The 25,519-nt window shown below is 46.0% G+C and overlaps 1 long non-coding RNA gene across 2 annotated transcripts in view; it reads left to right on the forward strand.

The window, feature by feature from the left end:
* Positions 1–25,519, forward strand: part of LOC146183966 (uncharacterized) — a 129,536-nt gene that overhangs the window by 93,167 nt on the left and 10,850 nt on the right. For both annotated transcript variants that reach the window (XR_014708528.1, XR_014708530.1), the window contains one exon: positions 2,235–2,385. This is a non-coding gene — a long non-coding RNA (uncharacterized LOC146183966). The remainder of the gene's footprint in view (positions 1–2,234; positions 2,386–25,519) is intronic.

Genomic DNA, 25,519 nt, shown 5'->3' on the forward strand with positions numbered 1-25,519 from the left:
AGCTGTGTTAGAAACAGGATATGGCGTAACTGTACTCCCCTTTACTGAACTAGACGGGGCGGTAACAAATCAACGCTGAAATTGGCCTCTGTTGCAGAGTTCCGTAGCTCCGTGCGGTGTGCACCAGCGGCAACGACAGGCGTTGGCGCCGCGCGACAGATCGCCAGGGGTTGTCTCCAGAAATTTTCGGCATTTTGCTTAGTTCAAAACTCCGCTTATCTGAAAATGTATCCCAGATTTTACAACTTCGAGGTAACGAGGGTTTACTGTATATGTAATTTCTGAGATGGGTGATGCACTTAAACCTTCACTCAGTCATACAGGAGGAAGAAGTGTCACAAGCTGAGAAAAGTGAAAGCACTATAGTGTCTGCTCACGTATACTTACTGCATATTTTTAATTTGCACAGTGCTACTGTAATGAAGCTTAGGCAAGGGTTGCACACAGACTAAAGGAATATAAAGGCATTGTAGTAGAAAGGCTGCCAAGCTAGATGGAGCTTAGAAGGCTACAAAAGTGCACCAAAGAAATGCAATAAAAGAGGAAAACTTTGATTCAGTGTGGGAAGAAAGAGAAACATAAACAACAAAGAATTTAAATGTGGATTATTTCTGTTCAGTTATTTGAGTGAAAGCAGTTGGCTAGTAGTTCGTTACAGTATCGGTAAAAAAATCAGAAAACTGCTTAGTACACTTTTTATGCCTAGCGGGATTGGTTAGAGACGAAAAAGCAAAACTGACAGGTTGTTGCATGGTGGGAGGTTGGTCAAAGCAGGCAAGGATAAATTGCAGATTTGGGGATGGATGTAGAGTATCGGACCAATTTTTCTGTCTTAGCGGAACCTGAAAATAGTTTGCATAATTGAGCATTCCAAAAAATCTGACCTTTTCTGTGTGAAATCACCTTTAAAAAGGGCAAACTTCACTGCTCTCCATTTTGGCTTGTAAACTGATAACAGGGTTTTAGAATTGCGAGATCTGCTACCATGATCCGCTTCCATGCTCACAGGATGGTGGAAACCGATACGGTGGGCCGCCAGTGAACGTGCACCTTCTGGACCAGAGGCGGCAGGCTCGCACATCCACTAGGAAGCACGTGACTCCCTCACAGCAATCCCAGTGAAGCTCCATGGAAACGGTCCTGCTGTGCTATCTCTGATTAGACTATCTAAACCTGAGTCATGCTTTTGTCATGTCCCTACTGTTTCAGTTCACTGGGCTGCAAGCCATGGCGTTAAATGATGCGCGTGCGCTGCATGAAGCAGTAACATTCTGATTCCATGGGCAACGGCAGTTGTAAGGACTGCGAGGTGGAACAGGCAGGAAGAAAGCGGACGAAACAAGCGCATCCTAATGAGCAGCCCCCCTCCCCCCTTCCTTTCACAGCCGTGACCCCTATGGCAGCGGTGCCCTCAAAGCTGCAGTGAACGCTTCACCAGTCCGCACATTTTTAATCTTATCATGTGCTCTCGCCACCTTTTGCACCCACGAAAGACTGGTTGCTTGTGACAGCATTGCCCACTCATGTCTATCATGCTGAGAAACAATCTCCACAATATTGCTGACGCCTATCTTGGTTCGAAAAACCAAACTTTCGGGCTCCACAGAGTACGAAACATTGGTCGTCATTGTGTGCTTGTACCTATGGGGTGCATGATGGCCACCGCACGCAGTCCAAATATCGCGCAAGTTCGAATTATTGGAGTCCAAAAAATTGCTACAGTATGCAGTTGGATGCAAGAGTGTGAGTGGGGAAATTTGACCTCACTGAAAAGTTATCCTTGGTGTCGGTAGGACCTGTCTCAGTGAAGATGGGCGACTCACATTCACATTCATCACAGTGAATGTGATTACTGTTGTCTAATTGATTCATGTTAAAAAACTGCATGGCACATTTGGTCCAGGGAGAAGTGGCTTCTCAGGAAGAAACACAGTCCACAGACTATGACACAGCATAAGCAAGATCACGGCATAAAATTGGAACTAAACATTGTGAAAAAGAACAAAATAAATTAACACAGAAATAGACACTGCATTTTAATGACAAGACCGTTTATCTTCAAAATCTTGCGATGCCGAAAAATTTAATTCACTGACGGTTTCAGGTAGAAAAGTGCAGTTGTTTTGGCATCTTTTGTTTTGAAGTGATAGTTCTGACATCAGAGCTGCAATTAAAAGAAGTTTATTCGCAACAAGATGATGACCTCCTCGCTTCTGTTTGTCTCTTCTGTTCAGGACTTAGAGCACCACTCTGCCATTTATGTTTTGGCCATCATGCATCCTCCTTGAGGTGGTGCTGGAGGATTAGGATCCGGTTACTGCCGAGGCCACTGCAGCAGTAGGCACCCCTTACCAGATGCACCCATTGAGAGACTGGGGGGAAGAGGTAGGCAAATGCCCTCATTTTGGCCTTTCCTCCTTCGCTCTCACTTTCCAATCTTGGTCTTCCCTCACCCTCGCTTGAAAAAATTTGCCTGCCCTCCCTCGCCCTCATCCTCACTTAAAAAATATTGCTGGTCCTCACTCACCCTCATTTCGTTTGCCCTCCTCGCCCTCAACCTCATGTTCAGCAGTTTTAATATTCTAGTTATTTTTCATTATTTTTGATCTCTGGCAACATTATACAGACTCGAAGTCTGCGTCTGCTTTTGGCGGTTCAAACCGTGTTAATCATTTATGCTTATCAATTCGAATTTCTCGAAGCTAACAATGTATTTAATAATTGGCTGGATTGCATACGTTCATCCTGTAGCGAATCGCTTGCAACAGTCATCTGGTACTTGTTCCGACAGGTGCTGAGAATGAGATATGCACTGCACAGGAAAACCAGGGGCTGTGAAAAGTGCAGGGGACAATTCTGACAGTAACCTAGGTATGTCAATCAAAGACAAAACTTTGAGGAGGAAGGGAAATAACTACCCACATAGTTTACTGGGCAAACCTGCCCACCAGTTCACACTTCATATGTTTGAAGGAGATAGTGACAAAATACTCTACACTGCATGAGGAAGGAGGATATTCGAACTTCTAGCCAGCTGCAGACTAAAAGCATGAGGCGTATATGGCATATTAACAACAAAACAATGTAACTCAAGTAACAGCAAAACGCTATCACACAGAAGCGTTATTTTCGAAGGAGTCGGAGGGTCTTGACTGTCGTCCACTTTGCCGAGGGGGTGGGATGGGGAAGACATAGCATACAAGTCTGGGGCCGTGCGCGACAGTTTCAGACATGTACATACAGTGTAATTTGGGAGACTCCACGTAAAAATTCGGTTGTTTCGACACGGCACTGCAGGTGCCACCAATGATGTGCCCCAATCGCATCCCGACTTCCTCCAGGAACAAACAGAAAATGGAAAGTGAGACACGTAATTCTGTTGTGCTTCTGATTTTTGCTAACGCCACCGCAGTAGTGCCTAAAATAGTTTTTTTTTTCAATTTCTGTTAAAGTTATATGAGAACAGAATGAGACAGTGCCTAACTAGAGCAGTGTGACGTGCATAGTGAACAAGCTAGCATTTCACTCATAAGGTTTATTATGCTTCCTGGATAGTGCGCTTAAAGTGGCGGTCCCACTCCAGCGGTAAAGAGACGACAGTTTTGGGGATATTCATACGTCTACTGTGCCTCACTCGTTTAGTTTATAAATGTGGTTTTAATATCTTTGTAAAGCTTTTTATTAGGGTATCACTTAGTTTATTAGCCACGCGCCTTTGAAAATTGTATAAAACAGGTAATTTTATATACAATAACTTTCAAGATATGCATTCTGCTGCGAAGAGTTTGTGCACAGTTGGAGGTCTTGCAGGGTTTGCTCTTTCCTGAAAATATCAGCTGTCTGCTTCATTTAGTGTAAAAGTTATTTGTGATCAAAGTTTGTGCTTTTTGTAAAATGGCTAAAAGAAAATGCTAAACTGTTCCAAGTAACAAGCTTCTAGAGGTGCTGAGGTTCCGCGTGGAAAAACTTTACACTTCGCTGTCAGAGGATAAGCATCGGTTTTGCTCTACGACTCGAGGAATATGCACGGTCAAGGTGATTTCAGCTAATTTTTTCATGGTTCACTTGAAACGCGTGAACTCTTCATGAAATTTTTTAAGCACGATTGAAATGTTCCATAACTTGTTTTTTTCTGTTTAAGTTTCAGGCTTTCCTTCCTTTATTCAACTGGTAAATATCAACTACAAAGCATACAAAAAACAAATAGTGGAATAGCAGAGCCACGTGCAATAAATGTAGTAGGTAGCAGCATCTATAAAGTGTACGTGCAATAAGCATGTCGCAGTCCAGAAAAATTAAGAGGGTGGCGCTACAAACACCCTGAATTGAGGGGTATTTACGAGAGGGTATGATGTTTCTACGTTTACACTGTGCTCTTTCTGTTCCATCCAGCGAGGGACGTAAACGCTGGCGGGTTGGGTCGAGTGGTCGAGTCGAACTCCGGTGCAGGGGTGGTTTGACTCAGCCCAACCCCTCTACAGAGAGCATGTAAACGCAGTCGACTTGAGTGGGGGCATAGTGGAATGTTTTGGGACAGATTTGTCACGGAGGGGGACATCTGAACAATGGCTGGGATATTGTTTCGGTCTCCCCCTCCGTGATGAATCGAGTACTATTGACAGGATGTGTTGTCAAGAATTTGTGCAATCTTCCAAATGGTAGTTGAGTGTAGGGCTGCTCTTGTCTAGCCTGTGTGGAGACACGCGAGCCATCTGTGAACATACCCCCCTCCTCTACAATGACAACAGGAAGCTGGCGAACCTGGCCGCGTCTTCTCTGTTGAGGCAAGCTGCTGGAGGCGGGCAGGGGGGGAGGGGAGGGCGAGTTTTGGGAGGCCTTGAAGATGCTAGCACTGCATGCAATTATTGTGCATCAGTTCGCCGCGTTGATGAAGGGAGGGACGTTTTTCCTAAAAAAGGACGTGCAGTGAAGTTCTCCCCCTATTTTCGTATGGCATCCCAGTGAAAATGGCGTCCGAGGAAGCTGCACGCCGAGTATTAATGCACATATCGTGCATTAATATGTGCGGTAATTAATTACAACGCATTGTTTTTCTGTAATTTTCATGTCATTAAGTTTTATTTTTTCTATCTTCTTGAAATAGTTTTCTTCTGATGTATTTTAATCTAATTGCAGAACTATTAGCGTGGGGGCACTGAGCACGATTTTACAAAAGAGTTGTTTCATTTCCAGTATTAAAGAGTGTTTGCATTTCGTCCTCTGCCAGAGTATTAATATTCTCTAACATTCTTTGCTTGATTTTAGCATCCATTTTGCAGTCAGAATAATTTTCATGCATCGTAATGACTGACGATCTTAAGTCCGTATGTTATGACAGACTTACGTATGAGGGGAATATGACAATGCTGAACCGGGTTCTATGAACTTTTGCCGTAAGCGCTTTCACCTATGAGGTACGGGATCGGAGGAACTGGGCGTCTGTTGTTGCCACTGCCACAGAACCGAGGTGTGCGTCTCGATTCCGTAAAATGACAATCTTGAAGAAGTTTGCATCCAAATTCAGCAGAAAAGTATACGGAGCATAGTGCATTAAAATGGAATTCACCACTGTGTTAGCAATTGAGGCTGTAATTTAGGTAAAAAAATTTAACTTGTTGAATGGGCTGTAATTTGAGCTTACGACTTTATGAGATCATTTTAATAAGTGTGTCAAAATTTTCTTAACAATAAGATGACCAGCTGAGATGAAGAATCTTTATGCATGCCGCCAAGGCTTGAGTCTCACCAGAGAGCACCTTTCTCACATAATGTTAAAACGTCTGCCCAGGTCTGAACAAAAAGAAGACTTCGGGGAAGAAAGCTTTGAGGGTTTGTTGTGAAACCTACTCTCGAATGCTACCTTTCGCGCCTCATACTCACCCTAAGACTGACTGACAATGTGCGCGAATAAGTTTCCATTACGGCTGTAGTGTCCTCGGATATTTTCAGCAAATGTGCGGTCCTAGCGAAAGGTGCGTTCATGCAGGTGCGAGTTGAGTTTCATTTTTTTAGGCTCTTGCCTTCACAGTGCTGGCAATAGTTTTCGGTTTTTGCGTATGCGGGTATGTATTTTCCACAATTAGGCAGATCAGCTAGGAGATGTGTACTTAGGCAACTGATGCAGAGTACTGATTCCAGTTAGTTGGCGTATATATTTTGCTTTTCTGTTGCCGTTCTAAGTGCTGCTTTTTTCATAAGCGAACGGTTGCATCTTCAGAGTAGTGCAGATTTGGCCTTCAGGCTACGCCGCTAATCCATGACTAAGGAATTGAGTACCCAGCCCTCTTGACCTGCCCTGCCTGAAGGCTTTTCTTTTGTTGATGGGCGGGCTTTTAAAGATTTTTGGGGAGCCTCCACAGGGGCCTCCAGGCAGAGAAGGGGAGGGCTTTTATCCCTGTCCTGCCCAGCATGGCCTGCCTCAAGATGTTTGCAGCACTGCAAAAGGAAGAGGCACCCCATACAATCAGGATCATGCACTACAATAGGCAATTGTGCTCCTATGCACCTCTGGCCCCCCATACTAGAGGGGTGACAGTAGGAGCACAATTTTCTATTATAGGGCCCAGGGGTAAGAGACACTTAGGAGCACAATTGCAAGGGCTCCTTTGCTTTTCACAGTGCTGCAGATATACAGGACTGCAGTAGGTTAGCTTGACTGAATAAAAATAAAACAGGGTCTCAACATGATGGCACAGTGCAATTCTAGTACCAGTGAAAAGGGAAAGCGAATGGCATATATTTCTGCAGGCTTCCTCAATGAACCTTAGTTGAAGTTGACGCCTGTCTTGTGTTCTTTTGATCCTCGTCTTTAGCGCTGTGCATGATATGATTTTGCTAATTCTCAACAAAGCAGAAAAATGGTAAAAGAAATTAGAAAATTTCCCTTGTTTTTGCAAACACAGGAAAAAGATTGCATCGGATATTGAACTTCGGTTTATTTTATTGAAGCTCTTATCAGCACAAATTCACTGCAGTTTGTTTATTTTCCTTTGGTTTTGTTGCAAATTGCAATTTACACAATTTATGAAAGCTTTATGTAAAACCTTGGTAACCAGACATTCAAGAAACACTGCCAAGAAACACTTCTCATGTGTCAACTACTCATGCAAGCTACTCTGGAGGAGAAAAAAAATGTATGGCAGGGTTGCACCAGATAAGACCACCCCACCTCGGTATTTTGTGTTCAGCGTTTCTCCTGCACATCCCCTTTCTTTTTCTGGACCGGCATTTGTCTAAATGGCAAAGAAACGTTAGCAGTTAGAAACAGCCGTCGTGTTCCATGAGGCTGGAAACAGAGACATCGCTCCCTAGGGTCGTTTTTAGACTTTTGTTACCACGAGAGCCGGGGCAATTTCGTAGCTTTTGTTTTTGCTCCTTTTAGCTGCACCATCCCTGCCCTGTTCGAGTACATCTGTTTTCTCTACAATACATGCCCAGTGGAGGAGAAAGTATGGTAATTCGTATTACCGTGTGCTTTTTCTTACTGCAGAAACTATGCCTTTAGGGGGAGATTTACCCTCGCCCCTCAAACTGTATTTTTTCCTCACCGTCCCGGCCCTCCCTCACTGTCGTCCCAACAAATTTTTCAGCTCCGATTCTTCCTCACCTCACCGAGTGAAATTCTCACGAGGTGAGGGTGAGGATGCCCTCCTGAGGATGCCCATGTCAGCTGGTGGGCTCTTAGCATGCTTTGTTTTCTTTTTGGCATTCTTGAAATGCTCAGGATGAAGCTTCAGAAATCTCTTCAACTAACCAGGGGTTAAAGTTGATTGAAGGGATTAATTTATTTGCAGGTATGGGACCTAATGATCATTATGTGCACAAATATGTACCAAAATGGAGGTGTTGAACTAGAAACCTTTATCCTGCATTGCAGTAAGCACAGAGGCAAATGCTTTTAGTAACACTGAAGCTTGGAGAAATCGCTTGTTCTATTGGTTTGTTGGATGAAGAACGGAGCACACCAGATATGGGATAAGGCAAGATGTTATTCATACAGTGCTGGGACTCAGAATACAGTTGAACCCGGATATATATATCAAACTCGAGGGGGATTGCGAAATAGTTTGATAAATCGATATACAAATCTGCTTGAGACAGCACTTGCAATCGTGAAAAATGATGCCGTATTTGTCGCGTAATCCCACTCTCACAATGAACTCAACCACCATTTATGCCGCCAAGAATTAAAAAAAAAAGCGTTAGTCGGTGGCGCATCCTTTTGTTTCGGCCGTCACATACACCGCTCATTTATTGGCAGTGCCAGGGAGAGAACTTGGTAGAGTGCCTGGTTTGGTTTTGCTTGACATGCTTGTGGGCGGGTGGAGTCCATTGCCACAAAATCATTGGAAAGCGTGAAGCCTACAAGCAAACAGGTTTGAAGCGAACAGTGCTAAAAGCCGATGTCATGATCGCAGCTGAGTGCTTGCTTTCGTAGATTCATAGATGCAAAGATGGACGACTCTCGCAAAAAAAAGAAAACTGCTTCTATGCCACACGTTCAGCACAGCGACACAAGATGCGTATTTCACGTCACCCGCCGCACAGAGAGGGTTCAGAACACACTGGAGAAACCGTCAGATCTTCTCTCGCCACGGGCTGAGCTGGTTGTCGGCGCTTGCGTAGTGCGTGCTGCTGCGAATAAAGACCGGGGAAGAGAGAGGAAATGGGGAGAGAAAGCTCAGCAGAAGAATGGGTGCACCCTTGCGCTTTGCTCTATCGTGTTGTTTCCCTCTCGCGAACACTACAGCTGTATTGGCTACTTCTGCTCTGTACCGGCCGTTGCCAAATAGGCTCGCCCTCATTCCTTCATGCACATCGCTTGCAAACGCCATGCGCTGGCGTGCGGCAAGCTATCACCGCAGATGCGCATCTTTGGGAAAAGGCCACTGCACTGCTGTAGACCAGCCATCGCTGAACTGTTCCCTCTCATTCCTTCTGCGTGTGGCTGTAAAGTACGGTGGAAGAAAGAGTTGATGCGACAGTGCCGCTAGAAGCGGCTGCTTAGTGTGACTTTTACGCATGACGCTGTCGCCAGAAGCAGCACCGGTACTGGAGGCCTGTCTCGTCACTCGTTTCGCTGGCGCTTCTATAAGTGCTCCTGGGATGGGCTCTTGATTTTTACTCACGGGTGTTTGGCTGCTTGAGGCAATTATTTTTTTTGTTGGAGGTATGCACCTTTATATTTCTGCCAAATTCCGGGTTATAATTCGACCCGGGGCAGCATGAATTATTTCTTAGCCGATATGCAACTTTTAGTTTTACTTGGTAATATTTGCTGAAACCACTCGAGTGAGTGCCACGTAAAAAGCATTCAAAAGAGTGCTAGAGAACTAGATTAGCTTCTACAGCTGCTAACATGCGCAACTTGTCCAAAGCTATCGGGATAGAAAAGAAATGCGGACACCGGCCATGGAATGCCTACGAGCTTTACTATACGAATTTCTTCTCATCGTGCTTATACCACACGGATAGAAGCACGATGAGAAGAAATTAAAGCAGCAAAAGAACGCTGCTCGAATAACTTATCAACCACGTCAGTTATAATACGGATGACTTTAGCGTTTTTTTGCTGCCACTCGGATGTAAACATAATGACAAGATATTCAAACAGCACAGCCCGTAGGCGTGCCAATGGGATCGCATTTCTTCTTTTATCACTTCTTAAAGCATTATGGCACAATTTCAGCTAGGATGCTACAATCGATTGTTTTACTTGTACAGTCGCCGACCGATTTTTTGGACCCTCAAGGGGCCGAGATAGCATCCGAAAAATCAGGCAGTCCAAAAAAACAAATTCATGCAAAAAAACATTTTATTTAACGAGCGGCTTGAAAAAGTGGTCAGTATGCCTCTGCGGGACGCTACGTTGCCGTACAAGTCGGCTTGCACGTCGGCAAGGGTGACATTCTTGCTGTACACGGCCAAAAGCACCATCAGAGCTCGGGTTAGTTCATTGCTAGTTGACAGCTCTGGCTCCTCACTGTCGGAGCCCGAATCATCACTTTCAAGCACCTGGCGAACAATTTTGTCATGGGTGAGTTCAGCGCAGAGCTCAATCTCACTGTCAGCGTTAGCAAACTGCTCCAGCGTCACATCCATGGGAACGGCTCCTGCAGCGCGCAAGTGCTTGTTGAGGTCAGCAGATGAAGACGGCTGATGGAATTGAAGTAATACTCTGAAGGGCTAGTTGGTTCATATTGATTGAATGAGTAAAACTGCGCGAAAAGACGGGACGTAAGAAACACACAGGCACAAACAAGGCACAGACTTCCACTGGCGCTATCATTAGATGACGGCGGCACTTTATCTCTGATCGCAAAACCAGCGTGGCAGAAGCAATTCCGCAGTGTCTCCTCGGTCACCGCCTTCCATGCATCAGAAAGCATGTCTAGTGCAGACAAGTCGACACTGTAGGTTTTGCCTCCGTCCTCGCATACCACCAATGCGACTAAGCACGCGTGACCGATAGAGGTGCTTGAGTGTCCGGATAACGCCCGACGTTAGTGTCCCGTAGTTGATGTGACGACATACACAGCACAACACACAACACGTGAATGGCAACCGCGGCGACTGACGACTGTGCACGATGGCGTAAAGAGATTGGTAAAGAGCAGACACTTCCGTAGTGCCCAGCGGCCCATTTGACTAACACGCCAAGCGGCTGGCGGCAACTACTTCTGGTCTTGGTGAAAGGCGCACGATTTGAATGCTAGCATGCGCTGCGCCCCGCCCTGCACTTTTGGCACTTTATTTTGGTTTTACATGGTGTGCTAGTGTTTTTATTTATTTTTAGCATATATAACAACATCAAAAATAGATTCCCAGTGCTCTAAACTGGCCATCAACACAGCTGCATCTCAGCCTTTACAAAACAGTATTGCAGAAAAGATGCCAAGTGCTTTGTCAAATGAACATTTATTTTGCTGCATATAAAACACATAAGAGATGCAAGAGATGCATACGGAGACATTGACAAAACTTGGCACACATTAGGCAATGCGCACAGTACAGAAGCAACACTTGGGTAGAGACAAAAAATAGCATGCTGTTGATTTCTGAATTAGGCGAATGCTATGTAACAAAACAGGCATTATACATAAAATACACAATCACAGTCGCAGCTACCTTAGCAAGAGCAACTTGTATTCGGGACAGAAGGCCACACCGTTCACTCGTCGCATCTGCCGTGCTTCGGCTGTAGTCTATGGGTTGTTGGAAAAGGAATGAACATGATAGGGGGGAGAAGGTTGCAATGAACTGTAAGGCCACTGCAATCCACCACGCACACATCTGTGCATGTGCGTGCATACTGAAGCTTGGTGAGCAGCAGTTATGGTCCCTAAACAGGAAAGCTGTCATTCATAAATTTGGTACAGAAGCTACTCTTGCAACGTACAGGTAAGGAAATGCAGGGTAACCGAACCTATCTGAAAATGCATTTCTACAGTGAGTATAATAACAGCCACTAAACTAACAATGTTCCTCAAAAACACTGTACAGCTGAAGCAATGAAGCGCAATAAAACATTTCTCACTTTAAAATTGCCCCAATAAATACAATACGACAACCAAAACTAGCCGTTCGCAAAACCGTGTCAGGCATGGCCAATGCGGCTTGGCCTCGCTGCGGCCGGCGAGCACGCCATGTTGTCTTGCCCTTCCTACGTGATTTTGTGAAGCGCAGACTGCTGTGCTGAGCTAAACTGCCTGAAATGCTGCACAGTTTGAAAAGAATGAAACATTTCTCACCTTGTGGTTGCCCTGTTAAATGCGACATTGAGCAAAACTAGCCGTTCGGCAAACCGCGTCAGCCATGGCCAACTGCTTCGGGCTTGGCCGCACCGGCCGGCAAACACGCCACGTTGGCGCAACGCCGTGCCTTGGTGCCTTCAAATGCCACTTTGTCCAGTGTGTTGAGCTACTGTTCAAAATCCAAACCATTTTCGCAGGAACACAATATATTGCACCTCGCCATGGTTAGAAACAGCGTCACGACTGCACCTGAACAGCCGGCTGGCCACAAGACGTGCGCACTGCGCCTCTCCACGAGCTGAAAAATTTAATTGGCACCGGGCAGTGCGGTCAGCCTAAACTGCTTGAAATGCAGCGTAGTTCAGCAAAAATGTTGCTCACCTTGCTGTTGTTCTAAACTGCAGTCGTTCCGTGTAGCAATCCAAGGAAGATAAAAAAAATTTGGAGGACGCTTAAGCTTCGCCTTCAAGAGTGGAACGCGATAGCGTTATTGCACCTCGTTCGCACCGCCCACTCATTCGCTCGGTATGCTCTTGAGTCACACAAAGACATGGTTTTCATACTCAACACTTCTAAGTGCACTGTACAACTTTTTAACACACGCGTCTCAAGAGCGAGCGTGCAAGGCCCTGCAATACAACACCCGTCGACCTGCCAAGGAGTGTAAGACAATGCGCTATGGCGCAGCAATCACTGATGAGGCGCCCCGCGTCGGACTTTGCACTCACGAATCACGCGGTGAGCGCCGAGCAACGCAGCGTTCGGCGCGGCAACGAAACGTGCGCCTGAGCAAGCGGAACTAACCAAAGAACTTGGTGTCTCGGAGGGAGAAAGCCGGGCAGCGACGCGCCATGAAGGCGGACGCGATCATGGGGCTGACGCCTTGATGGGATTGTCCTCTATCTCGCTTGGGAGCACCACGCAAAAGCATGATTCCTCGGAAGCAGCTCGGCACACATCGTAGGGGATGATTTCCAGCAGAAGCGCTACGGCGCAGCGATCACGTCGGAGGCGTCCGGCATCAGACGCTGCATCTAGCAATCACGCTGTGAGCGGGAAGAGGAGCCGCGTCGCCTAAACACCACTGTTCAAGTGACGCACGCTGGATGTTGGAAGGGGAGAGAGCGAGAAAACGTATTAAACGCAAGGGTATTGGGGCATCCTCGCACCGGTACCCGCGCGGTCCGAAGGGGAGAAGCGGGTGAGCGAAGATAGTGATCTAAAGAAAGGAAAGACGCTTGATTCTACAACCCGTGAGGGTGCACGGCGAAACGTCAGGGGCGAGTGGTGCGCCACGTGTCAGGGCAGCGCCGCACATTGCGAGGAGGGGTTCTTCTGTGTTTGCCGCAAGATGGCTCTGCATGTGCGCAGAGCGCAGAAGAAATGTAGCGGAAACGTACTTCGCTACTCATGTAAATGCGACTTCTGTAAGTAACATGTAATTACAGATATACACCGCAGTATAACGTTCTACGACACGTGTCTAAGGCAACACCGCATTCACTAGAAGCGCTTTTGTACCGCTTTCAAGCATCGAACTCGTGGCTGAGTCCGGTGTGGAGCCTAAAGAAAAAGGACTTTGCGCCTGGAGCCACATGCATTCTCTTTACGCGCTTTAAAACGTAAAACCTGGATGGAGAAAAAGGGAGTGTACGTTCCCTGGGGTGTGCATTGTTTTTTATGCAGAAAGCCCGAAACTGTTGAGCACGTCTTTTTGGAGTGTTTGGGTGGCGTGTTCTTTTGGGACATACTGCAAAGAACACTGAAAAAAGATCTGCCACTAGACCTCCGAGGAATTCGTTTCCTAGCTGTGGAAAATGATGAAGGCGTCCCTTATGACGCAGTAATGCTGATGGGATTGCACTGTATATGGAAAGCCAGCATGGCAGCGCGACACGCTGACATTGATGCGAGGCTGGCACGCCAGTACTTCTGCGAATCCGTTGCGGCGTTCGTGGCAACCTGCAAGAATGTGTACCTGGTGCCCGAATGGGTATCGAGAATTGAGCCCCTTATGCACATGAAGAGTTTTTAGCCCCTTTACATCAGTCAAGGTTTGGCTGGAAGTTTTAGCCCATACCGACGCTATGTACATTCTTCTCAAGTGTTCTTTCACTTTTGTTGTGTAGCGATGTATGTCTAAGCAGGCAATAAAAAAAAAAAAAACACGTGGCTGAGTGGTACACTCCGGAGACCCTGGTTCGATTCCCATCCAGCCCATCTTGGAGGTTGCTTTTTATTTATGAAGTGCATGCCGTGTTTTATCGCTCACGGCCAACGCCGCCGACGACACCGGCTTTTCTGTAACACGAGCTCCTTAACGCTATCGCATTAATATGCTGTCTGTGCCGCACAGGCGAGATGCGCAGACAGCAGGCCCCTTCGACAACTTTCTGTCCGCTGCGGCAGGCTGCCGCTGCAGCGGGTGTCGCTGCCTGCGCGTCTGCACTGATGCGCTATTCATCAAGCGACGGCAGCACAACAAGTCGTGCGTCATTTCCTGGGGCCAGTTTTCGCTGAGTGTCCGCTCTTTACCAATCTCTTTCTCTCTGATGACGGCAGCATGGAACAGCTGGCATTGTCGGGACGGTGCAGCAAAGGGCAGCAAGCAGTGCCTGCTAGCGAGGCTATACTGGGTATGCGAGATTCCAATCGGGCAATATGACATGGATTCGAGGTTGCAGAAAACCAAAATGGCAGCGACCAGAAAAGCACAATGGCACCGGCGTTGTTTGCGTCAGCGTTACTAGAACAAACTCAGTTTCACAGCTCTGCACGGAGAGGTGTCCCCAGTGGCGGTCACGTGAACTAGTGGCGCAGCAGTTGACTCTTGCTCCTTGCTGGGCGCGTCGTCTGCTACACGTGGCGCGGAAGCATGAAGCGCCCAGCATATACGTAGCTGTTACATGCTGCCGCTGCACTCTACATAGCTGCATTGCAGTTATGATACATTATTACAGTTTTGGCTTCGAAGGCATACATTACGTAAGTGAACACTTTTGTGTGATCCAAAAATTAATGCCACAAAACAGCTGTGACAGCGTTGTTGACTTGTTGACCAGAACCAACATTCTAGTAACGTTATGCTGTTCAGTTTCATTTCTTTTTATTACGCAATATGGTGAGGCACCAAGCCATTTTGTAAAAAAAATATGATGTAGCTGTTGATTGCACAGCGTCATGCAATGTATTGCTTCTTATTTAGCATCCACCTTTTCCAGTTTCAGTCCAATTTGGGACAGGGATTCCAGCCGCCCACGTGTGCCTCCAATTCTATGCCACTCACTGCAAACGTAGGTTGTGCGCCAAAAAGATGCTGCGTCTTTAACCTAAAATCAACAACAAATAGATGTACGCTTTGCCAACTATGTACCAGCCCTTAGATGCCTAAAATTGGTGGAACAAAGAGACGGCGTTAAAAGCGCTATCACGTCCTCTCAAGACGAAGTTTTCTGCTATATTTTTTTTTTAACATAAGGCCTCTTCATACTGGCCTGCATGCTTTGCACCATGCGCAATGAAGCCTATTGAAACGAATTGGAAGTCCATCATTTGTTCGTGTCACTGATAGACTTCCTCGAGATTAAAATGTGGGCACAAGCTTTGCACATAAGAGATACAACTTACTTCGAAGTGAACAGTTTCTGATCTGCATTTAGAAAAGGAACTATATTCAAGTACTCTCGTGATAGTTCATGTAGCAAGGCTCTTTATTTTCTTGCTGGCGCATATTTCCAACGCAAAAGGCATTATATACCGAAAAGAGAGGACCCTAATAATCATGCCACTCTGTGTGTTTCAACAGCAGTGCCAGTAGAGAAAATACAAGATTCCAGGAGCCTATCAGTGTACTTAGCCCAAATCGGACAGCTGAGCTACACAAACGGATTTTTATTTGGATAATTTTGAGTTTGTCGCAGTACAAGCAATTCGAAGGAAATTGGAGTATTTTTGTGACGAGGAAATAGACAAGCCATGAGGGTGAGGAATTTTGCTTGTTGAGAATACTTTTGTCATTGAGTAGTTAATAGTCCCGACAGTGATATGTTTCACATAAAGTTCTCATATCATGTGAATTGAGCGTTGATTACAGCTCTTCTGAAGCATGTCAATGAAGCGAAATTGTGCACGGGGCTTCCAACTCAGAGCTAATGGTAAAAGAGGAGACATCTAAGAACTGCAGAGAAATTCAAAACTCAAGATGATCACAAAAATTAAAACGTCTTCAAAATAGCTGAGCATGCGGCGTAGAAAATACAGCGTGCTGCGGCAGCTGACAAGAAAATGAAAAAAAAAAGATGAATGAATTAAGCCTTTAATTAAATAGGTTGAAGGGATGACTTTCGGCCGCTGTTGGGTTAATGACTGAGTTAGGAGGGATGGGAGTGTAGTTTATCGCTTCTTCACGGTCCTTCAAGCTTTCTTACGTTCTAAAAGGTAGACATCTAAAAAGCTCAGAAGATGATCTATATCGGCACCTAAAAGCTAGGCCTTCCAGACTTGCAATGGCTGGTACGTCAAGCTCCTGCCTGAATTGAGGTATGATATGTCGAATGGCTTCGTAACTGCATTTTTGTGAGGTGGGCAAGCACAAAAGCTTTTAAGCTTCTGAATGAGATCAAGATATGCTACCAACCAAGTGTATGAGCTCATTAATGCATGCATTGAAGTAAATTCGCTGCAGATATGGTTTTTGCTGTTGAAGGAATACAAAATCACATGCTAAAAAAAAGATGGCCAGGAAAAGTTAGGAACGCTAACGCAAATGTCCCACTAGACATAACCACAAACACGCACGCACAGAAAAGATTGTGCTGCCCAGTCAAATATTTCCCAAAAGAGGTATAGTGTTCTCTTATTTGCGTGTAGCCTTGCAATGTCTGTCTAGGTTGATGAAGTCATGTTCTGGTTGTTTGCTGCATTTCATTAGCATTCGACATTAATTTTGTTGGCAATATTGTGTTTTAGCTCAATTTTTCTTGTTGCGCTAATAAATAACTTAGGTTCGTGCAATTCACTTCTAATGCTCTTTCCGGCGCTGTAGATACCTTGAGTATCGTATGTGTTTTAAAACTGCAGTCCATTGCTAGTTTGAAATTACATTAACTTCCCCTACAAGCAATAAAATTATGTCGTTTTTCTTTTTTCTGTGCGTGTGCGTGCGTGTGTGTGTGTAAATGAGGAGGGGAATCTATAAAGGGCGCGACAAGATTACTTGCAATATAAGTTTTTGAATAGACTCATGTGCTTGTTCACTCATTTCGTTTCGCAGAGCACACGCCCATTCTCACTGATTCCTCTTTTAGTGAGCTCATTAAATAACTCTTCACATCTGACATTGTTTTAGATGACAAAGGAATAGTTTTTTTTTTACACATTACTATATACGGGAGTGCGAGAGTTCCGATCCGGAGCTATGTTCCACGCCATACCTCGAAAGTGAGACATTAAGAAAAGTGGTTCTGATTAGGTGACGACGGAGGCCATTTATGCGTAATCTGTGTTCACTATATCGTTTGGCGCTAGTAGCCACACTTCATACACTGCACGAACAGGCCGCCAAGGCTAGCAGATTTTTGCCTGTAATGGAGGCAGTCTGCGCAGCGCAGCAGCACGTGACATCCACTGTGTTGCCTTCTAAGGATAGAGTGCTCCTATGCACTGAACATTTGACTAATTTGTTTGCATGACAGGATCTATGCCCTGAAAGAACATACTACAAAACACAGGCCAGGGAGTAACACAAGAGTGAGCAAGCCGACAGCGCTCACACTTGTTTCATAGCATTAACAAATGAATTAATGAAGGTAATGCGTTGCTTCAAAGCCAAAGCGGTTGTAATGTAGTTATAATTATACTGCAGCCATGTGCAGTGCAACGGCAGCACGCAAAAGCTACGTGTGTGCTGGCCGCTCTATGCTTTCGTGCCGCGAGTAGCAGACGACGTGCTCGGAAGGAGCAAGAGTTGACTGCAGCGCCGCTGGTTCTTACGACAACCGCTTGGGACACTCTTCTCCGCTGGGCGGTATGGGGAGCTGTGAAACTGAGTAACATTGGTTTGCGTTGTGGGTAGCTCTTGAGTCGCGAATGAATAGAAAAAGTTTGGAAATTTGAACGAGAAGGCTTTCAACGTCTGAAATTTTGGTCAGTGCTATACATTGACTCTATAGAGTGCGTTGCAGTGCCATGGCAACATGGAGGAAGGAAGCAACTTAGGAGGGGCCCTGATGCACGACCGGCTTTATTACTTGGCGACTTGTTTACCGCCGCCGTCTCTATAGCCCCCAATTTGTTGTTTCTTGTCTAGTTCACCCGAGTGCCGCTGCCCTCCGTTTAGTCATAACCCCACCTATGGTGCCTCGATGTGCGTGCGGGTGAGCGCTTCCATCGAGGCACCCCACCCCACACCATCGTCGATCACGTGTTATTGTGTTGCTGTTGCGGTAGTGCCTATTCCTTGTGTATGCATGTGCGCCTTCGCAACATGTTTTTGGCTAATAGCCTAAAAAAAGAGGCAAAAGCCTTTCTATAGCTCATGGAATGAAATCCAGTGTGCGAGAGTTGTGCGCTGATGTGTCGCTTGTCAATCTTCCTGATGACAGCAGAAAAAAATCCTGTCTCCATCCTTTACGAGAACACTGTAGAATATGCACTGGAGAAATGCGTAAGCCTGTGCTGTCCACGAAATGTGTCAGCAGGATTCCCTGTGCAACAGATACTGCGCCGTTCACTTCCTATTATTGTGGCTGTTTGGGCTTGTTGGTAACACATGTCAACAAAAATAGCGCAGGAGTAGAAGGGGTTGTTGTTGTTGTGACTGTGGGAAGAAGGAAAAGAAAATGCACGGGCCTGCTTCTGGCTCTGTAGCTGAGCCATCTCCGCTGCCTCGTGCGTACAGAACAGAGCAAGTAGAAAAGAAAGAAAAAGAAGAGGGAGAGAAAGACGCACGCCACAACAGCTGTCGTCCACCACCTAAGTGGTGGTGGGTCCAATGACGGCTATCAACACATAAAAATTCAGTGGCAGGCTAGACCCCGCTAGAAGTGGCGTTGACCTACCAGTCCCAGCCCCGTAGGGCCAGGAACAGCCACCCTTCACCACCTCCTCCTTGGTAGAAGGGGGCAAGCAATTATAAAGGAATTGCAGAGCTTTCCTGTAAAGCAATTATTCATAGAACGCCGGTGAACTCTGATGCGTTCAATGTAACGGTGGTTTTGTTCGACAAGGGGCACGTAATGTACTGCATGTGTGCTGCAGCAGCAACCTCAAGCTTTCGCATTTTTCCTCGGCAGGTTCTGCAGTGCTCTCAGAATTTTTTTTGCGGGGTACCAGAATACAAGCTGGAAATTTTATTACTGCAAACAGCATTTAATTTTGTGGGGCATCAATGCACCAAGGACACAACAGCCTCACAGAATGGTGGTACTGGCTACTTATCTAGAAATTCATGAGGCCATTTTTGGGGAGTATTTCATCTCTGACCTTGCAGAGCAGCGTGCAAAACAGAAAGTCAAATCCTAAACCAAAATCACACAAGGTATTAAAAGTGTGTGAACTTTCCCGCTGGCATAAAGGAAAAAAGTCTGGCCATTGCTTATTAATATTTTTGTTTTGAAATTTCGTTTCTAGCGACTAAGAGTCGTGTCAACCTTCCTGATTACAAAATAGGAGGTATTGAAGGTGCACTTTTTGTTTTAATAGGCAGAAAGCGGCGTGGCTTAACTTGAGCTTCGATGTTGCATAGCACGAGCAGAATTCAGTTTTGCGGCTGTGCAGGAAGCAAAAATGGCTAAGCAAATAGCACCGCAGCTGCACCTACTAGTACAGCCGCTTTCTCAGCTTGTTTAAGATTGAAAGAACTGCAGCTCTGGAAAAAATATCACGCTAAATGGTCTATGGAGACAGCTAGCTATGAGCTCGAGACGCTGGCTCGCGCAAACGCACGTTCTCGGGCACCAGCGAGCCCAGGACAGGCCTGTAAGCTGGCGGCACATGCTCGAAGCATTTATTGCATGGCCACAGAAAGCTAATATATGCCTACAATGCCAAGTATTTTTGCTCAGCAGCGGCTATCAAGCGAGACACAGCCGGATTGTAGTTATCCATCGTGTAGCAGCAACGACGGTACGCGCCGAAATTAGGGGAAGTTGTGGCGCCACCTACCGAGGAATCACATGATATTTTCGCAGACATGCACTGCCGGAGGAGGCAGCGAGGTGAACAGGTCTCCAAGTAATGAAGCCGGTCGGGCCCTGACGTCACTTATTTGAAGCCGGCATGGCCGCGCTGCTACCGGACGCTGCAATGTCTCCCCTCCTCCTTTACCATCCACATTTCCTTTCTCCGTGACGCTCACATACCTCAGGCCCTTAGCAACGCTGTTGCCAGTGGCCCCAGTTTTCATTACAAAAGCAATGCTGTTGCTAATGGCCCGACTTGGCTAACCCTAAATTTTGATGTCACTTCTGCCACACTTTCTCCAATACATTGGGAATGGCAAGGGCATCTCCTTAGTTGTTTCCTTCCTCCAAGCATGACAAGGTCGGGATTTTCAGGCTGGTCCAGAAAATTGGGCGCCCGAAATATCTGTCGGCGACTGTATATTGAATGTGTAACCAGAGAAAGCTTTGTAGTTGGTTGTCTTTTTTTTAATTTACAAGAAAAGCCGAACGTGTGAGGCATATAAGCAGGTAGCTGATATCGTTTAAGGCATCTGGCACCATTCTAATTTAATGCTTCAATAAAACAAAGTGCATAACTAATTTCAAAACAAAGAGCCACAACCAGCACTGCATGTCGTTGTTCTTGATAGGTAGACATGTACACACGGTGACCACCTTGGGCTGTATCAAATATCGGCGAGCACACTCCGCCGGCTCAAAGTTGCTCTGCAGCTGTTTAACTTTGTGGTACCGAGCACCATTGGACATATAAAGCCTCGCAGCAACCATGGTATATATACCGTCATTCAATTGTTCGATACCCAGCTAGGTGTTTGTTAAAGCTTTTTTTTTTTCAGCTACTACAATAGCATGTAGTGGCTTATGCGGGCTTTCTCAAACTGCGCAACATATTTTTTTCCAACTATCTTTGTCTGCTGAACAGTCATGACCTCACTGCAACGCAGTAATATAGGGGACGTGCTGTCGTTTTATGCTATGCTCAGCGCATGCAGCGCAATTCTATGTAGCGCAATTCGCCGATGGGGAGGTAAGCATTAAGTTTACAGCATATTTTCCACAAACTGCTTCTACCCTCTCCAGCATTTGAAAAATACGAGCTGCCAGGTAGAGAAGCTGGCCTTCTTGCTTGAGGTGTACAATGCACTAAAAGTAGATATCTGGTCAGAACACGTGCGTCTGAAGTCACAATCTAAGAGATTGCACGAGATGGTCTGGCATATTGTTGTGCACATGTCAGCTGAGCTGTCAATCACCTATGAGGCATTGCTATCAGCGGCATGATGACATAACGCTGCTCTTTTTTGGCCACATGAAGCAGCAATCCGTTAGAAGCGCGTTCAAAGTGTACTTCGAGGCGGTGCAAAGTGCCGTATGCTCGAGCACATGACGCTTCTCTCTCCTGTCTCGAAAATTGATTTGTATTTGATCAGTAAGCAGTAGAAAGCTTCTGCCTGCTTAGAAATTGACGTGTAAATAACAAAAACAGAAATGCTTCAATGTTATGGACTTTTAGTTCTGATGGAAGCGAAGATTTATCAGTGCGTATGCCGCTGCTCCTTAGGCACACCAGCAAAATCAGTGGAGACGATTGCTCTCAGAACGTGTACTGCCCCTAGCGGCTGCCCTCTCTTCCGGTCATACTAAGTGGCCTCTCTGTTGCCACAGCGCGGTCGTGCCGTCGAAGCACCTCTTTCTTCCGCCATGCTTGAAAGTGTCACACTGCAAACGGCCAAGGGTGATGCGATCGTCTTTGGGGAAGGCACACCTTCCATTGTGTGGTGCGGAGTTCGGTACATCGAACGACTGGTGAAATTGGAGTTTGACATACGATGCAGCTTTCCTATACTTTTACATTAGATTTTCAAGGGGATATCTTGTGAGATCAGTATAACCAAAATTGGAATTATCTGAATTTGGTATGTCTGGGTATGATTGTAGAGCTTTATTCAAAAAGAGAGTCGGGAGTAGGGGCTAGGAATAGTGCAGTACATATTGTTACGAATAGTATCACATTAAAAAAGCAAAACTGGAAAAAAGGAAAGGACACACATCTCCCAGTGGAGCTGATTTTTTGATATTGTGATTATGAATGTTAACTGATGCTTGGACTACTGGCCTTTGAAATTTGGTGGAATGGAATCTCAGATGAAAATTCAAATTAGTTGAACTAGTCCAGTTTCAAATTTGAATCAGCAGAGAACTTGCTTCTTAGATCAGTCTGACCAATCAGGATTTCAGTATGTTGTCTCAGAACAGACTAACTTTACTATGTCCGTAATGTAAATCTTTTAAGGATTAGGTGTCTGGGTTGTTTGCATTGTGTTTACCACATGGGATATCTCCTGAGAGGTGGCGGAGGAGGTGGCGCCGGCTGTCCAGGTTGCCGCTGCAGTTGCAGGCATGCAGGCGTTGCCACAACCTCATCATTGATGTGGAAATGCAGCTCGATGTAGAGATAGGAAAGAACATGCACCAGAATGAAGCCCTTCCTCGCATACAGGTAGGCCCTTGTTGGCAGCTGAGAGCAGTTGGAGCTGGCCTGAATGCAGTATAAGCATCAATTCATTGCTTTTCAGTTCCGGTTGTGCTTTGGCCATTTTCAATTGACATTTTTCAACTGGACTTCTTTGAGGGCATGCAGAGCTTGCTTGCATCTCTCATGCTGAGAGCTTTGCATCCAAGCTTGCATTGAAATTTTTCAGTTGGAATAGTAACTTACCTGGACACCCTGTGAAAATTTAGGACCTCCACATGAGTTTCATTGGCCATCTGGTTACTCTGTTATATGATGCAATTTTCTGGGGGCTGCCACTTTGTACCTGCCTGTATCTAGCATTTTCCTATCCATTGTGAAGAGTTTCTGCAAAAAGTAGATTGGTGGATGTAACTTCTGAAGTGCCACTGTAGGCTTGTTAATGCCTGGGTTTTCTTAATGTGCTTTGACAGCATCTCACTCAATGAGCCCATTTCAATTTTATTATTTCCCTGTGATTTTTGACAAGGCAATGAAAAACTGGTCTGACCTTGTCTGGATAACTTAGATGTGTACAAATAATTGACATTTTGAATACTATTTGACCTATATGAGGGAAGTGTTAATTATGAAGTAAAATGTTAAATATATAGGCTGTAAGACTTGTTGTCCACAAAGGTATCATCAGAGTCCTTCAATGCTCTTTCTTGTTATGAAACTCCAGCCAGAGTTTCATATAGAGTCAGCGCTGGCCGCTAGAGGCACAGCTGTGCACTGATGGGCATCGAGCCACCACCGGAGCAGCCAACTGCCGTCATATTTTCAGCTGCATTTGCATCTATACTTGGGTCTCATTACACGCATCGCGCTGTTTTTTGCCCATCTACAACCTTCTCTCTCCGACTGCAAAACGTGCAGTGCGTGAGCAAAAACACCACTGCAGTTTGTGCTCAACACCTGGAGTGTGATTTGCTATGCAAAAGGCATGGTAACTGATCTTTGTTGGCCAATATCATTTGGCAGATCATCAGCAAATGCATTTTCTATGCTGTTTTTGCTCTTGCCGAACTTCACTGATGGTCCGCATTATGCCGATGTCAATGTACAGTATCATCGGTGGCAAGATGCCATTGAGATTGGATCATATCGGAGAGCCGGCAGGGGGCTCGGCTGGCTGCTGTATTTTTTTGCGCTTACCCAGAGTCACAACATGCATCTATTACGGCTCCTAGGGCATTGATTTCAGCCTGTGCTTCAAGCTTTTTCCTTCTGCTTCTCTTGCTAATATCTCATGAATTTGTGTAACGAGTGCTCCAGGATAATGGCACGCTGTTCAGCACTTTCCAAGTGCGCGCAAGTTTCCTAGGAACACACCAGTGGCAATGACTGCACCTAGTAACTGCGGCACCTTAAGCAATGAGCAATAATTTCACAGATACTATCATTACTGAGTGCATTGTAGAAGTAGACGGTAGAATAGTTAAGATACCGGTAAGCTGTCTACGGAGACAAAAGATTTGATCAAGAAACACCAAAGCATGAAAGCTCCCAACCTAACAGACCAGATAGAACTGGCTGAGATATCAAAGCTAATCAGTGAACATAAAGTAGCTCATATAAGGAAGTGTAACATGGAGAAAATTGAGCATGCTGTAAAGAATGGTTGAAGCCTTAAAGGGGTAGGGACGTCAAATTTTTTTACTGTACTTATGCATAGTAAATACAGTCTAGTCCACTTATAACAATACCGGTTTTTAACAATATATCGGTTACAACAATGAAAAGCTGCTGCACCGTCCACTTTTGCATGCTTTCTATGGTAAAATAACCTGCTTACTACTATGGCCCCAGGCTGTATTATCAGTTATAACAATGAAGTCTGGCTCCTGAGTGATCATGTCAAAAGGTTGTGGAATGCGAAATCCTTGATAAGAAAAAAAAAAGCCAGCTGCTGCACCCTCCCCTGCCACGCGCTCATACAACAGAACCTGTTTTCTAGCCTTCTCCGCATTGCCAGCCCCGCACGCCTTTCTCCCGCTGCCCTTCCACCCCTTCGAACACAAATGGGCTGCGCCCATAGCTCGAGGCCACACCACCCTTCGAAACACGAATGGACTTCGCCAACGTGCCAACAGCGCCGCTGATCTGTTTGCTCGCCTCTCTTTCTGTGCAGTTCTGCCATCGGATTTGGTTGTTTGTGCGAGATTATTGCGCCGAAAACGTTCCTGGCCACGTGGTTTCTCCAGTCTCCATCACGTTTGAATCACCGCCGCAACGGAAGATGGCCGATCCGCCCGCTGATTATCGGATGACGTTAGCGTTGAAAAGAAAGCGCACGGCTATCGATTTGAAGACAAAGTGCAATATCGTGAAGGACTACAAAGAGGGTAAGAAAGTGTGCGACTTGGTGAAGAGGTATGCACTATCACAACCGACAGTGTCGACAATCATCCGCTCTGCTGAAAAGTTTGACAAGGAAAAGTGGGCGCAAACGGCGAAGCAGTTTGCCCTGCTAATCAACAATGTGGACTTCCAACCAGGTGGCGGCTGGATACAGCGTTTCAAAGAGAGGCACGGTATTGTCTACAAAGCTGTCACCGGCGAGGGAGCTTCGCTGGATGTGGAGGCGAAGGAGAAGTGGCTGCAGGAAACGCTGCCCCGCATCCTCGACAACTACGTTGACGCTTACGTATACAATGGCGATGAAACGGGGCTGTTTTTCCAGATGTTGCCCTCCAAGACACATGCACTGAAAGGAGACCCGTGCAAGGGCGGCAAAAACAGCAAGCTGCGCCTCACAGTGTTTTTGTGCGCCAACATGGACGGGAGCGACAAGTGCCCTGCATTTGTCATTGGGAAGTAAAAAAATCCCCGTTGCTTCCGCGGGGCTGCCAGGATACCAGTATGCTACCATAGCAATCGCAAGGCATGGATGTCGCGAGAACTTTTTCGAGAGGTGGAGTTTGATCAGCGCATTGAGCGATCGAAGAGGAAGGTGGCGCTCGTCCTGGATAATTGTAGTGCCCACCACTCCATGCCCAAGCTCTCAAACGTGGAAGTTTTTTTCCTGCCTCCAAATACGACAGCAGGCTTGCAGCCCATGGACGCCG

This window comes from Amblyomma maculatum, chromosome 7, assembly GCF_055883805.1.
Source record: "Amblyomma maculatum isolate TAMU_Amacu chromosome 7, ASM5588380v1, whole genome shotgun sequence".
Taxonomy (NCBI): domain Eukaryota; kingdom Metazoa; phylum Arthropoda; class Arachnida; order Ixodida; family Ixodidae; genus Amblyomma; species Amblyomma maculatum.